Source organism: Hyla sarda, chromosome 3 (genome assembly GCF_029499605.1).
Source record: "Hyla sarda isolate aHylSar1 chromosome 3, aHylSar1.hap1, whole genome shotgun sequence".
In the NCBI taxonomy this organism is placed as follows: domain Eukaryota; kingdom Metazoa; phylum Chordata; class Amphibia; order Anura; family Hylidae; genus Hyla; species Hyla sarda.
The window spans coordinates 435,843,189-435,860,327 of NC_079191.1; the positions used below are offsets into that span (position 1 = coordinate 435,843,189).

At 42.6% G+C, this 17,139-nt stretch overlaps 1 protein-coding gene and 1 long non-coding RNA gene across 2 annotated transcripts in view; one reads left to right on the plus strand and one right to left on the minus strand.

The window, feature by feature from the left end:
* The window catches only part of ALK (ALK receptor tyrosine kinase), a 1,017,868-nt gene that overhangs the window by 681,949 nt on the left and 318,780 nt on the right, over nt 1–17,139 (plus strand). The gene's annotated exons all lie outside the window — the stretch shown is intronic.
* The window catches only part of LOC130363146 (uncharacterized), a 41,904-nt gene continuing 29,546 nt past the window's right edge, over nt 4,782–17,139 (minus strand). The window contains exons 2-3 of the long non-coding RNA XR_008891740.1: nt 7,230–7,353; nt 4,782–4,914 (exon numbers count right to left, since the gene is read on the minus strand). This is a non-coding gene — a long non-coding RNA (uncharacterized LOC130363146). The remainder of the gene's footprint in view (nt 4,915–7,229; nt 7,354–17,139) is intronic.

Genomic DNA, 17,139 nt, shown 5'->3' on the forward strand with positions numbered 1-17,139 from the left:
TTCCAGCCAAAAAGTTAAATTTTAACCTCATCGGTCCACAGAACTTGTTTCCAAAGTGCATCAGGCTTGTCTATATGTTCATTTGCAAAGTTCAAACGCTGATTTTTGTGGTGAGGACGTAGAAGAGGTTTTCTTCTGATGACTCTTCCATGAAGACCATATTTGTACAAGTATCTCTTTGTAGTGGAATAGTGTAACCACAACTCCAGTGTCTGCCAGATCTTTCTGGAGGGATTGTGCAGTCAAACGTGGGTTTTGAATTGTTTTTCTCACAATCCTGCGAGCTGTTCTGTCTGATATTTTTCTTGGTCTTCCAGATCTTGCTTTGACTTCCACTGTTCCTGATGACCATTTCTTAATTACATTCCAGAGGATATTGACATCTGAAAATGTTTTGCTATCTTCTTATATCCTTCTCCAGCTTTGTGAGCGTTAAATGGGCACTGTCATGAAAAATTATTTTTGATATGTTGTAGTACTCAAGTACTACAACATATCTCTAATATACTTTTATTAAAAAAAATGCTTTTAAAACATTTTAAAAGCAATTTGAAATTCGGCCACTAGGGGGCGCCCTCCTAGTGGCCGAATGCAGTGCGGAGTGACGTCACTGCAAAATTCCGACTGATTCCGGCAGGGCATCAGTCGAAATTTTGCGCAGGCGCAGTAACAGCCAGGGCTCCGCATCGGCTTCCCGCACTCGCCGACGGCCCTGCTGCAAGGTGCGGGCGGCGCGGGGGGTTGGCTGCTACAGCAAGGTGCGGGAAGTGCTGCTCCAAGGTACGGGGGGGGTGGGGGGAGCTGCTGCAAGGTGCGGGGCGCTGCTGCAAGGTACGAGCGGGATGGGGGCGCTGCTGCAAGGTACGGGGGAGGATGGGGGGCGCTGCTGCAAGGTACGGGGGGGGGGGGGATGGGGGTTGTTTGGGTTTACTTACCGAGCGGCAGGAAGAGTCTCCCCCGCACCCGTCCCTCCCGCATCGGCTCCTGGCTCACTCCTTCCCCCATGAAACTCCTGTCCTGGGTGCCTCCAGTTGTTATACCACTACAACTCCCAGCATGCCCTGACAGCCAATAGATGTCAGGGCATGCTGGGAGTTGTAGTGGTGAAACAGCTGGAGGCACCCTGTTGGGAGAACTAAGGGCGGAAGTCCCCCCCAGCAGGCATCAGTGACGTGGTGCCTGCTGGGGAAGTCTGCCTGGTAGTGAGCACAATACCAGGCAGACTAAATGCCATTTTAAAAATAGTAAAAAAAATAAATAAAGGCAGGGAGGGTGTTAGGGATAGAAGTGCAATAGGCATGGACAGAAAAAAAAAATCATGATGGTGGGAGCTACCCTTTAACTTTTTTCAGTTTCAGATTTCTAGACAACTGCTTAGAAGAACCCATGGTGCTGATTGTTGGGGCAAGGTCAGATGAGTCTGGGCATTTAAAACCTTTGAGATTGACATCACCCGGTCTTCCCAGATGATGATTGAGAACAATCCATGACACTGGCAGGTCTCAGCTTTGCAAAGGGGGCAGTGCATGCTATAAATTCTGCAGGGTGCCCAAACTTTTGCAGACGCCATTTTATTGTTTTCTGTTATTTCGAAAGTGTAAATGATGGAAATAAAATCTAACTTTTGTTGACATATTATAAGAATGTCTAATCTGTAATTTGATGCCTTTTGGGGATTTTTCCATCTTTCTTTTGGCTTCTATATGCACATTAATACAAATTTTTACCTGGGGTGCCCAAACTTTTGGTCCCAACTGTATGAGATATAGAGATATGAAATAGATAGATATGAGATAGATATAAGAGAGATAGATAGATATGAGATAAATAGATATGAGATAGATAGATACATGAGATAGATATAAGAGAGATAGATAGATATGAGAGATATGAGATAGATAGATACATGAGATAGATATAAGAGAGATAGATAGATATGAGATAGATATGAGATAGATAGATATGAGATAGATATGAGATAGATAGATATGAGATAGATAGATATGAGATAGATAGATATGAGATAGATAGATATGAGATAGATAGATAGATATGAGATAGATAGATATGAGATAGATAGATATGAGATAGATAGATATGAGATAGATAGATAGATAGATAGATAGATAAAAAAACAAACAAAGCGGTTGAAGCACTCAGGTTAAAGTGAAAAAAGTGGGTAGCTTTAATCCATCAAGAAATGCAGATTCAATGTTTCGACTGCCTGTGCAGCCTTTCTAAAGCATACAAAGTCACTAAAATGAGTGATATATATATATATATATATATATATATATATATATATATATATAGTATCCAATTACAACAATTGACATACAGTGTAAAAATCTATAAATATAAAACTTTAATTAATTACACTAATGATAAAGTGCATACATTACGAAGTGCAAGATATAGGGACAATACATGATTGTCAAGGTTATACAGTTACAATATTGCAGTGATGTTAAAATCAACTTGTAAAAACAAGGAATTGTCTGATTACATAGAGTATAAGAAATCAATCACCTGGAGGGCAGAGGTCACGGCGGAGCGCTCACCTGTACATATTTTAAAAATGGATAAAGAACGCAGAGATAGCGTGTATGCTACTGAGGCTGCGCAGTAAGAGGGGAGTCAACCAATCAGAGGGAAAGAAAATGTCACATGTGCAGGATCGGCGCCGTCAAGCGGCGCATGCGCATCACAAGGGAATGAGTCAAAGGACGCCATACTAAACAAGGGCAGACTGCATAACTAATACCAGCAAAGTGCTGGAAGTCTGCACATCATCTAGTATGGATAGGTACACATGAGGTGACTAGGTGATGTGTGAATCAGATTACAAAGAGGTATAAACCACATAGTCTAATCTATATACCGTATATACTCGAGTATAAGCCGAGTTTTTCAGCACGATTTTTCGTGCTGAAAACACCCCCCTCGGCTTATACTCGAGTGAACTCTCCACCCGCAGTGGTCTTCAACCTGCGGACCTCCAGAGGTTTCAAAACTACAACTCCCAGCAAGCCCGGGCAGCCATCGGCTGTCCGGGTTTGCTGGGAGTTGTAGTTTTGAAACCTCCGGAGGTCCGCAGGTTGAAGACCACTGCGGCCTTCGACATCATCCAGCCCCCTCTCACCCCCTTTAGTTCTGTACAGTACTCGCCTCCGCTCTGCGCTGGTCCGGTGCTGCAGGACTGTCCGGAGAGGAGGTGGTCCGGTGGGATAGTGATTCCGGGCTGCTATCTTCACCGGGGAGGCCTCTTCTAAGTGCTTCGGGCCCGGCCCCAGAATAGTCACGTTGCCTTGACAACGATGCAGAGGTACGTTCATTGCCAAAGTACTTCTGCGTCATCGTCAAGGCAACGCCGATGGCTGCCCGGGCTTGCTGGGAGTTGTAGTTTTGAAACCTCTGGAGGTCCGCAGGTTGAAGACCACTGAGGGCGGATGATGACAAGAGGATGATGAAGGGGGGATGTGGGATGATGACAAGAGGATGATGAAGGGGGGGTGTGGGATGATGAAGGGGGGTGGGGATGATGACAAGGGGATGATGAAGGGGGGTGGGGATGATGACAAGGGGATGATGAAGGGGGGGTGTGGGATGATTACAAGGGGATGATGAAGGGGGGTGGGGATGATGACAAGGGGATGATGAAGGGGGGGTGTGGGATGATGACAAGGGGATGATGACAGGTGATGATGATGAGGATCTGGATGATGACAGGCGGTGATGATGATGAGGATGTTAATTACGGGTCTGGATGATGACAGGGGGGGATGATGTATTTCCCACCCTAGGCTTATACTCGAGTAAATAACTTTTCCTGGGATTTTGGGTTGAAATTAGGGGTCTCGGCTTATACTTGGGTCAGCTTATACTCGAGTATATACGGTATGTTAAAAAAAAGGGAAATGTATATTGTGAAAAACAAGTGATAGGAAAAAGGGGGGAAAAAACTAAATAGAATGAAAAAAAATAAATAGTTGTTAAAATAATGGAAAATACTTATATTGAATATCCAAAAAAGAAAAATAAATAAATAAAGGTATAAAATAATGAAAAGTATTTAAAAAAAAGGGGGGGGGGGACAAACATAGCTCGACTGTCTTATGATAGGAAGGTTACTTATAGAAAGGTTACTTAATAAAATCATTTTTTGGTCCCATTTTTGTGGGTTCCCAGGAGAATTCAATCACAAGTCCAACCATACCAGGTAATACTCTAGCCAATTGTTAGGTAGCTGTTCAGACTAGTGCGGGCATCAGTCGCACCCATCTGATGAACTGGTGACCAAGAGGATGCATGTCAAGCACCGACGGCAACCACCAACCTGAGGCTTCAATTAGGTTGTCCCCACTTGCACAAATAAACATTCATGGGAACCCAATAACTGACCAGTTTGGGGATATAATTCCACCTCAACTCAAATAAAAAGGAAAAATCGGGAACATAAAAAAAGGGAGCAAAACAATAATGAAAGAAGAAGAAAAAAAAAGTGGATAAATAAAAAGAATGGGGGGGGGGAGTGAGAGAAGTGAAATTGAACACTAATGTGTATAAATCAAGTGTATAATCTCTATAGCTACAGGGAAAAATGTATCAAAGATATAAAAATATAACAATATTTTGTGAAAGAAATTACCTCCAAACAATGAGTGAAAAGCAAGATAAAGACAAAAATCACTTTTTTGGTTTAAGAAATGTGAACAGGGTCCTAGTGTAAAAAAAGAAAAAGGAAGGCACCATATCCATCTATTGAAAAAAATATATTTTGGGATCAATTAAAAATACATGTGTTGTCATCATCTGATTGGGAGACACCCCTCTAGAAAAATATTTATACAGTTACATCAACTACATGTTACATCGAGTACGGTGAGAATCCGAACCGCCAGCCCACTTGCCGTCCTAGGAAAAAGGAAACAAATAACAGAATTAGTATATTTAGTCACCTCGATAACCAAATTGAAAAATGGAAATTTACGGATAATACTCAAGCATTGTATATTTGGGGTGTTACTGTAAAATCTACATTCAGTCCCTTAGGTCGCAGGGACTGAAGGTCAAAGATCCATCTTAGTTCTCTACGTTTGAGAATGCTCACCCTTTCCCCCCCCCCTCCCCCCCCCCCCCCCCCCCGTCTCAATGGTGGAATATGATCTATTAACATAAATTTCAAATCTTTTTCACTATGTTTGGTTCAGTAAAATGTTTAGATACCGGAAGGTCCATGCAGCATTTTCTAATAGTATAACAATGTTGGTTGAATCTCGTTTTGAAATCCCATGTGGTCTCCCCTACATATAGGAGACCACATGGGCAGATCAGAACATAGACAACAAAATTGGAAAAACAAGTCAAATAGTGTTTAAGATGATAAATCTTCACAGTTTGAGGATGTGAGAAACAGGAGCCCTTAATCATGTGACTGCAATTAATGCATTGTCTACATGGAAAAGACCCCTTGTTTGCCATTGTCAAGTACATTTGGTTTTCAACTACACATCCGACGTTACCAATCTATCCTTGAGATTGGCCTTTCTGCGCTAGGACAGTAGCGGTCTAGAGCAAAATTCATTAATTTTAGGGAAGCTAGTTTTAAGCAAATCCCAGAGCTTATTTAGTATATTAGCTATCTGTCCTGAATGTTCCCCAAAGGTAGAGACAAACGGAATACGAGCAATCTGAGATCTATTTGTGGATTTGCGAATAAGTGTGTCTCTTTCCATACATAAGGTTTTGGATTTGCATTCCTCTAACAGCTTCTTAGGATAACCACGTTTTAGAAAATGATCTGCCATCTTAGTAAGAGATGGTCCAATCTGCTCTTCCAGGCTGATGGCCTGGGATGACAGCTACTATAGTGTAACACTGAGTTACAGTCTGTAGGTTTAACAAACAGACTCGTTACAAGTTTGTGTTCCATGATAGTCACATTTGTGTCCAAAAAATGTTCTGTGGAATGTGATGATGTCAAGGTGAATTGTATATTGGGGTCTACCGAGTTTAAATACTGATGGAACAAAATAAGATCAACCTCAGGGCCAGTCCAAATTAAAAAAAACATCATCAATATAGCACCAACACCCCAGCACATGGCTGGAGTGGTGGGGCGCATATACATAGTTGTCCTCTAGCACCACCATGTACACGTTTGCATACGTGGGCGCCATGTTCGTGCCCATGGCGGTGCCAGAGTTCTGCAGAAAAAGTGAATCATTAAATAAAAAGTAATTATTGTACAAAATCAATTTCAGAAGAAAAATAATAAAATCAACCTTAGTAGATGAAAAATCCAGAGAAATGGAATCCATCACAGCCTGTACACCTCTTTCACGTGGGATGGAGGTGTACAGGCTTACAACATGGTTGCAATGATGGCATCTGGAGGGACTGTGATTAGGGAAATTTTCTGGAGAAATTCAGATGTATCGCATAGGTGCAATCTAGTTTTGGTTGCATGGGGTCTAAGAATTTGGTCAACAAAAATTTATAAGTGACTGGTAGCCGACCCCCGACCTGACACGATCGGTCGGCCGGGGGTTTTCCAGAGACTTATGGATTTTGGGCAACAAATATAAAAAAGGTATAACAGGAAAAGATACATATAGATAATCATGAAGGGTTTTATCAATCAAATTATGTTCTAACGCTTTATCCAAAATATCTTTAATCTTTAAATTAATCTCTTTAGTAGGGTCACATTGCAAATTTTGATATGTGGTTGTATCTTGTAATTGGCGTAATGCCTCCTGTATGTATTTTTCTCTATCCATGACCACGCTCCCGCCGCCTTTGTCTGCCGACTTCACCACAAGATCGTGGACATTGACAAGACTGTTCAAGGCCTCAATTTCAGAATATGTATGGTTAGGGTGTCTCAGATGAGTTTCTGCGGATTTTAGTTGTTGTATATCACGCTGTACAAGTTGGCAATAGATGTCACAAGCACAAGATGTAATACTAGGATTAAAATGACTTGGAATGTTAAGATCAAAATCAGAAAAAACAAAAAAATCTGAGGGAGTTACATCAATAGGTGAAAATGTTCCAGCTGGGGGAGGATGAGTATCAAACCAGATCTTCAGACGTAAAAGCCTGAAGAACTGGCATAGATCCAGCTCCACTTGGAACCAATCTTTAGATGAAAATGGACAAAACGATAAGACTTCAAATAACAATGTGTGTTGAGATACAGACAAATTTGTGGAAGAGATATTTACCATATTAGGTTGTTCTATCTCAGAGTTATTTTCTGTTCCCTTTGGGCCCTTGTCTTTCCAGGACCGTCTATGGCAGCGGCCCCCGCGTCTGGTGGATAGGAGTCGGGGGAAGGTGTTACAATACCTTAAAAAACACGGTTATCATTTTCAGGTTCAACATTACTAGAGGTTCTACATTCATGTTTGTCATAGCATTTGAGTCCACATTGGAGTCCTTAAATTTACGCGGTCGTTTCTGAGTAGAGGAAAGTTGATTCCACGTAAAGACACGGTTGGAGGCATAATCATTAGTGTCTCTGAGCCACTTGTGGGGTTTCGTATTCTCAAGTTCACTTCTAAATTTCTGGAGGCACAATAGTTGTTTTTGTACCAATTTATCATAGTCCTCTTGGGAACTGGCCAGTTTCAAAGATTCGTCAATAGTAGTAATACGAGATTGGGTGGAAGAAATATCCTTTTTGCAAAAATTCAATGTTCAACCAAATTAAATCCAATGAGTATTTGTTAGAGATTTGAGTATCGAAGAGAAAATAAGACAACTGCACTCACCATCCAGTGATCAAGGTGCTTTACTGTAGTCCGTTAGGTGTACAGAGTTCAATGGTAGCAGGCATGTGAGGAGCAGAGGCAGAGGTGATTACGGGACAGAACTGTTTCGCACGATAATCGTGCTTCCACTAGCCGACACCTAAAGGTGTCGGCTAGTGGAAGCACGATTATCGTGCGAAACACCTAAAGTTGTCGGCTAGTGGAAGCACGATTATCGTGCGAAACAGTTCTGTCCCGTAATCACCTCTGCCTCCGCTCCTCACATGCCTGCTACCATTGAACTCTGTACACCTAACGGACTACAGTAAAGTACCTTGATCACTGGATGGTGAGTGCAGTTGTCTTATTATCTCTTCGATACAGTGGTCCCTCAACATACGATGGTAATCCGTTCCAAATGGACCATCGTTTGTTGAAACCATCGTTTTTTGAGGGATCCGTGCAATGTAAAGTATCGGACAGTGGTCTACAACCTGCGGACCTCCAGATATTGCAAAACTACAACACAGCCAACGGCTGTCCGGGCATGCTGGGTGTTGTAGTTTTGCAACATCTGGAGGTCCGTAGGGTGTAGACCACTGTTAGAGGAAGTTGTACTCACCTGTCCCTGCCGCTCCGGACCGTCACCGCTCGTCACCGCTACCCGGGATGTCGCCCTCTATCGCTGTCGCCGCGTCCCCGGGGTGTCCCCGACGCTCCGGCAAGGCCTCTGCTTCCCTGGCATCCGCGCTCTCCGTTGCTGCCATCATGTCGCTACGCACGCCGCTCCTATTGGATGACGGGACTGCGTGCGCAGCGACATGATGACGACGATGGAGAGCGCCAACTATGCAGGGGATCCCGAAGAGGACGCGCCGGAGCCCCGAGAACAGGTAAGTGATCATCAGCACAGGGGGGGCACCGTAAACGGCTATCCAGCGGCAGCTGAAGCAGTCTGCGCTGCCGGATAGCCGTTTATGCGATGGCCCCGACATACAAAAGCATCGTATGTTGATGCTGCCTCTGAGAGGCCATCGCATGTTGAAATTATCGTATGTCTGGGCCATTGTAGGTCGGGGGGTCACTGTACTCACATTTGCCTTGTGGATTTTGCACTTGCACCCCAAGCTCCAGGACCAGGTGTGGTTCACAGAGGTCAGCATAGAGTTATTGTCTCGTTGCCAGCAAGCTGCAGCGGTGCCGGCCCATTCACCTCTCTGCTACTTTGTTAGAGATTTAACTCAAACCTTGTGCGCTATTCTGGATCCTGTGCATATGAGTTGTCTTTAGGTTGAGAGTGATAGTTTCAAACGTGGCCTGAAAGCACATCTCTTCAGACAGGCCTATAACAGTCTCTAATTGGCCTCAACATATCCTCAACATATCCCCAACATATCCTCAACATATCCTCAACATATCCCCAACATATCCCCAACATATCCCCAACATATCCCCAACATATCCTCAACATATCCCCAACATATCCCCAACATATCCCCAACATATCCTCAACATATCCCCAACATATCCTCAACATATCCCCAACATATCCCCAACATATCCTCAACATATCCTCAACATATCCCCAACATATCCCCAACATATCCACAACATATCCCCAACATATCCCCAACATATCCCCAACATATCCCCAACATACCCCCAACATATCCCCAACATATCCCCAACATATCCCCAACATATCCCCAACATATCCCCAACATATCCCCAACATATCCCCAACATATCCCCAACATATCCCCAACATATCCCCCAACATATCCCCCAACATATCCCCAACATATCCCCAACATATCCCCAACATATCCCCAACATATCCCCAACATATCCCCAACATATCCTCAACATATCCCCAACATATCCCCAACATATCCTCAACATATCCCCAACATATCCCCAACATATCCCCAACATATCCTCAACATATCCACAACATATCCCCACACCTCTTGTTTGAATAGTTATTGTGTAATATTATGTCTGATACTTGTCTTTGTTTGTACCCCATAATTGTAAGCGCTGCGGAATCTGTAGGCGCTATATAAATAAATAAAATAAAATAAATAAATAAGGCCTCTTGGAATGCGCTGTGCACGGTTGTATTCACTCAACGCAGTTAAAAGTTAAATGTAGAGTTACAGAGAGTATAATTTGGTATCATTTTCATACTGACGTTGCAGGTCGACCATTGAAGGGGTATATAAAAAGGAGGCATCCTCATTAATGGAGCTGAGAATCCGGTCGATGTCCCCAGGTGAATGAGAAAAAGTATTTGGTGGAGCTACTGATAAAAATCCTCGGGTGCAGGCTCTCCAGACCACAGGTAGAGAAGAAAGAGTGGAGTGCAGCACACCAAAATAATGAAATTACCGGTGCAAGCAGCCAATAACAGACCTTGGTCACTGGTCCCCAAATATAGATAAAAAAAACTAAGCGGTTGCCGCACTCAGGTTAAAGTAAAAGAAAAGTGTGTAGCTTTAACCCATCAAGAAATACAGATGCAACGTTTCGGCTGTGCAGCCTTTCTCAAGCATACAAAGTGACTAAAAGGAGGGATATGAGCACATGACCTGGAAGGTCCTTAACCTTAGCAGAACAATATAATTATTAATCATGTGACCTAAGGTCCTCGCAGCAACATTTACACTATACAATATATAAAATATATACATAACATTAAAGAAGGAAGAGGCGACAAGGGGTTATCCCACTAAGAGCATCCTATCCGTACCGAGGAACTCTGACTTTGGGGACTTATTACACAAGGTACAGTACACGTACAGTACCGGGACACCACAGATTTGATATGAGATAGATAGATATGAGATAGATAGATAGAAATGAGATAGATAGATAGATATGAGATAGATAGATAGATATGAGATAGATAGATAGAAATGAGATAGATAGATATGCTACAAGCTAAAGAATAAAAGCAGCACAGAGAAGCTCCTGAACATTCCGTACATTATATATATATATAACTGCAATACACAGACATGTCCTCAGGTTCTCTCAGGTCCTCTCTATCTGTCCCCGGAGGACAATATCTGCTCATGTTCACATTACACTCATAACCAGGTATTGATTCTGAGTCTCCATTCACTGCAACAACTTGTTTATCTCCAGAAAGAAGGATTTTATATGAGAAGTAGAATCACATGGAGAGAAAGGTGACTGATAGATAGATAGATATGAGATAGATAGATAGATATGAGGTAGATAGATAGATATGAGATAGATAGATAGATATGAGATAGATAGATAGATAGATAGATAGATATGAGATAGATAGATAGATCTATATGAGATAGATATGAGAGATAGATAGATAGATAGATATGAGATAGATAGATATGAGGTAGATAGATATGAGATAGATAGATAGATAGATAGATATGAGATAGATATGAGATAGATAGATATGAGATAGATATATATGAGATAGATGTGAGATAGATAGATATGAGGTAGATAGATAGATAGATATGAGATAGATAGATAGATAGATATGAGAAAGATAGATAGATAGATAGATAGATATGAGGTAGATAGATAGATATGAGATAGATAGATAGATAGATAGATATGAGATAGATAGATAGATATGAGATAGATAGATATGAGATAGATAGATAGATATGAGATAGATAGATATAAGATAGATAGATAGATATGAGATAGATAGAGATGAGATAGATATATATGAGATAGATGTGAGATAGATAGATATGAGGTAGATAGATAGATAGATAGATAGATAGATATGAGATAGATAGATAGATAGATAGATATGAGAAAGATAGATAGATAGATAGATACATAGATAGATAGATAGATAGATAGATATGAGATTGAGATAGATAGATATGAGATAGATAGATATGAAATAGATAGATAGATATGAGATAGATAGATATGAGATGGATAGATATGAGATGGATAGATAGATATGAGAGATAGATAGATAGATATGAGATAGATAGATATGAGATAGATAGATATGAGATAGATAGATATGAGATAGATATATCGATCGATATGAGATAGATATGAGATAGAGATGAGGTAGATAGATAGATAGATAGATATGAGGTAGATAGATAGATAGATAGATATGAGATAGATAGATAGATATGAGATAGATATGAGATAGATAGATAGATAGATAGATATGAGATAGATATGAGATATGAGATAGATAGATAGATAGATGTATGAGATAGATAGATAGATATGAGATAGATAGATAGATAGATAGATATGAGATAGATAGATATGAGATAGATAGATAGATAGATATGAGATAGATAGATAGATAGATAGATATGAGATAGATATTAGATAGATAGATAATTTACATTAGTTTTAAATTTATTTTTGGAAAAAAAAATGCCCCATCTTTTTCATACAGTAATCACAGTCACTTTACTTATCTAATCAATCAGAACCTGTGAAGCCCCGCCCCCTCCCCCCTTCAGTGATGAATTTGTCGTAGTTATTATTAGCGATTGATGCTCGGGGCTGATTGCTCCTTCAGGATATAATAATGAAGCCTTAACGATCAGAAAGGAAACGCTTCTATTAATTACAGAGTCAGCGATAAGTCAATCAGGACGCTGAAAGTGACATTAATCATCGTCCCCGGCCGTCACCTCCTCCTCCTATCAGGAAACTTCTATTTAGACATTTGTCGGCTACAGGGCTAACCCAAAATGACTGCCTGACCCCCAGTGCTTGCTACTTATATACCTGTGTGGGGGTCACTGGGGCGATGATGAGGGTTATGCTGGGTGTAGTAGTCCCTGAGGTTTGTGTCATGTGACAGAGCGGTACTAACCCCATGTTCCTCTGTAACTCACCACCCACTGGTGTCAGTGACGCTGCTGCCGCATACAAAGCCCAGGAATGAGACGTCTGATGCTAGGAAACGTGAAACAGCCTGTAAACTTTACTGAACTCCTGATACAAGGATGTGGTGTCCCGAATAAATACGTTCAGGTAGGGATCCTCAGGTGGGACAGCCCCTAGTCTCCTCTCCTCAAGTCTATCTCTAATGATAATATATGTATATATTTAATAATTATATATATTCTATAGTAATGGATAGTGCTTACCTTGTTCAGCGTCAACATAACCTCTATGGTATGTTGGAGGACCTTTGGAGATCCTTGGGTCACGTGTTACCCACAAATCTTTGTAATGGTGATTGACATCAGTATGGACCAGTTAGCATTAGTCCAGCCCCTGCCCATATAAGGGAGCTGCGTCCAATTATCGCTCTCTTGGGTTGCTGCTCTCGCTGATGCCGGACTAACAGGACGGTTCTGCGCAACTTTCAAAGACACGCTAGGCCTCAAAAACCTGCTGGCCTCAGCGAAACCAAAACCGTGAGTTCAAATCTAAATCCCCGCTAATGCTAGCATGACTACTGGACCGCAACTAATTCCCCTAAATCCAGTGGAACAGCGCACAGTACTAAAAGACTCTAAATGCTAAAGTCCCAACCTTTGTCAATCTCCAAGGAAAGCCGTTGTTATGCTGAGAGACTGTTATGTTATTGAAGCTTGCAGAAAACCTTCAGTAAAAGTTAATACTGTTTCAGAAACTCTCCGGTTGTGGACAATCTGTTCTTATTATCTACCTCCCTATCGCTCTTGGGAAGGGTGGCGGTAGGAAAAGCATTATCGAGGAGCCCTCACCCTGGCGTCACGAATAGCAGGGGTTAACAAACACCCTTTGATTACCGCACAGCTACACTCCCCGTACCCGACATCCCCCAGGCTATCACAATTACAATGATCTACAGTTACTTGAATACGGCTTAGGAGTCCGGAGAATAGATATTTGGTCACTGTCCCTTTAAATGTTGTTTCTTAAGCGGGTTTTCACCGGTTAGTTTACCACGGTACAAAGCGTAAAATAGGACTCCCTTTTACTCACTGTTTGGCAGCATTCTATTACACAACACTCGGGAAGGCAGACAGGCTGGCACTGACCTAACCATAGGCCCAAAATTGATCAGCGTAAGCCAAGGAGGCCTTTGTACGACTTATCCTCTTTTGTAAGTTAACATTTTTTTCTCTTGGGGGCTAAAATGTAGTAGAACGTAACCCTGCAGCATGGACTGGAACAGCAGCTTAGCTATAGACTAGACAGTCTACTGACTTAGCCGACAGCACTGACCCGATCATAGGCCCAAAATAGATCAGTGTAAGACAAAGAGGCCCTTGTACAACTTATCTTCTTTTGAAAGATTTGCCGGGTGATGCTCCCGAGACAGAAACGTGATGTTACGGCCACTCCCCCTCCATTCATGTCTATGGGAGGGGGCGTGGCTTCCGTCAAGCCCCCTCCCATAGACATGAATGGAGGGGGCGTGGCGGGACATCACGAGTGGGCATGGTCGTGACGTCATGTCTCGAGAGCAGTGCCCGGCACAGAATGCCAGGGGCTTCACCAAGATCGCGGGGGCAGGACCCCAGTGATCAGACAGCTTATCCCCTATCCTTTGGATAGTGAATAAGATGTCTAAGGTCGGAATACCCCTTTAACTGTAGACTATAGAGTGTACTGACATGGTAGACAGCACTGACCTGATCGTAGACCTGTTATAGATCAGAGGCCCTTGTACAACTTCTCCTCTTTTGAAAAACTAAATTCTCCTTTTTTAAGGCTAAAATGTAGTAGAAAGTATCCTTGTAGACTGGAACAGGGATTAGAAACAGCAACGTGACCTTAGACTAGACAAGTGCGTGTCGTCTATGTGTTGCGACTAAAGGGTGGTGTGTTGTGTAGACTATGGGTCTGGAGTTATTGAGGCCAGGAGTGTAAACCAACTCACTACTAAGGATAAGCGGCTGCTGGTGCCAAGAACCGGATAAGAAACACCACAAATGCCAAGTTAGGGAAACCACTTTTATCTTTACTTCAGGAACGTGCAATATTGTACAAATTGAACAGTTCACTTTAGTGCAATATTTACTGAAGGCTGCAACAGAGAACCACAATTGCTGTTTGACACAATGCAACTTGTAGTCCTTCTTGACTTACATTTAGCTGAGACTGGTCTGAACCTGACTTGGACAGACTGACTGGGACCTAGTTAAAGCTTGGCTTGACTTTGGAGCTGACAATCACTAACTCTGCTCTGCACTTGTGGAATCCAGTGTAAGGGCTTACCTCCAGGTTGGACTGGTACAGACCGGAGTTGCCAGAGGCTTTCACTCACGTTATTCTCTTCTTTGGCTAATGGGGACCGTCGGCTTTCTTGGTACTTCTCCCCAAAGCTGACTTTTGCCTGACCTTGACAAGGACAGACTTGACTGATGGATGACTTGGTCGACGGGATCCTGGTAAAGGGTGATGTCGGTTAGGAAAAAAGAAGGTTGCAGCAACTGGGGCTCTTAGGCCCCAGGTACAGGTCTCACAGGAGAGGTCTGGACTGGACCTCCACTCACTCTTCACTCAATCCAAACTGACTTACAACTAACTAACTCCTCCCTGTCTAGACAGACCTGGTGGAGCAGGGCAGGAGATTGAACAAAGTGCTTCTGTGGTTCTCTGTGCATTTCCCCTGCATAGACAAAATTAACTCTTACATGGCAATAACAAAATACAAAGACATTAAATATCTGACATTACATTAAAATACATTACAATACATATAACTTATAAACACAAGCTGTGGGCCGGAGCAGACACAGTTAAGTGACATCCACCTGACAGGACAGGTGGACAAGTGTGTTCCACACCGAGATACCACATGTGTCTTTAGCAAACCTGGGCCACTAGACTAAACTAGGAAAGGAAGGGACCAGGGACTTTCTCCTGCAATTGTTTGTCGGGAGCTGACATGTGACCGAATGACTATTCAGCTGTCTATTAGATGCAGCAGTATAAGATGCATTAACCCTATGCATTAGTGCTGCACGATTTGGGGGAAAATGTGCTATTGCGATTATGGAGGCAAACATCACCCCCCACCCCCCGCTGCGGCCACTGATTGGCTGAGTGGGGAAGGTCCTGTAACCAGCAATTTTCGGGAGGAAAGAGAAGAGACCAGGACAGCACGGAGGAAAATGGGAGCTGCAGCAGGCCTATGGAAACTGGGCCTCCAGCTGTTGCAAAACTTCAACTAGTTTATTTCAGAGAGGCCCTTGCCCAGCCTTCACCTCTCTTGTGAAGACGAAGTTCTCCCTTTCGGAGACAGGAATCTGGAAAGCAATATCCTCATAGCAGGGAAAGAGAAATTGGACTAGAGCTGTGTTTCCCAACCAAGGTGTCTCCAGCTGTTGCAAAACTACAACTGCCAGCCGTTGGCTGTCCGGGCATGCAGGGAGTTGTAGTTTTGCAACAGCTGGAGGCACCCTGGTTGGGAAACACTGATTTAGTTTTTAAATTCCGCCGGCGGCCCAGCACCAGACCCTGTGTGCGTGATATGATGCTGGACCGCTGCCCTATCACTATATCGCAATTCCCCCCCAAAAAATGGCCGTGCGATTGCGATATGTATGTATGTATGTATCGTGCGGCCCTACTTTGCATTCTGTACACTTTCTCTATAGGGTTACGCCATTGTTGACCATGGTAAAAATGAACCGAATTTTTAATGACTCCTTTATTAGATCCCATTATAATGATGTTCAACCTTAGTTATTCCGGTAATTACATACCGAGCGGTGAGATATTGGCCCCTACCAGGAGCCGGGTCCTTAAAAGCGGCAGCGGCGGCAACTCCATTATGGTAATGTAGAGGTCGTAGCGATAATTTGTGGCAGCAGCGACGCACACAGGAGACGCGTTCAATGACTGGGGCTCGAAATATTACCGGCCCTTCACCGCCATGTAATTGAAAATTGGGCGGCCATCTTTCTTTCTCCGACATCCGAAATAGCGGTCACCTGAAAAACGTATTGTGTGTTTGTGTGTTATTGGTCAGGGTGATGAAAATGGTTTATATAAGTGATGGCCGGATACCCAGAGCCGTAATAGACCCGTAAATTATTCATCTCTTACAAAGGTGGAAAATTTTTGAAAATAATTAAGATATGGATTCTGGGCCGTCGTCGGAAATTGCAGCATATTAAGGGATAACATTATAAGATATAATGCTATAAATTAAGAGAGGAACACATAATATGATGAGAGAAACCTAATATCTAATGCTTCAGAACCACTATATCTTCTGATGGACGACAGTAAATATGAGGTAGAGCAAAAAAGGAAAGTTTAGGGGAAAAGATAAAATCTGTATCATGGTCTATTTATTATGTAGTCAACAGTGAACATAGCAATAACTAAAGACACTGCTAACACAAAAACTGAGGAAGCTAAAGGCCAGGTACTCAAACAGATACAG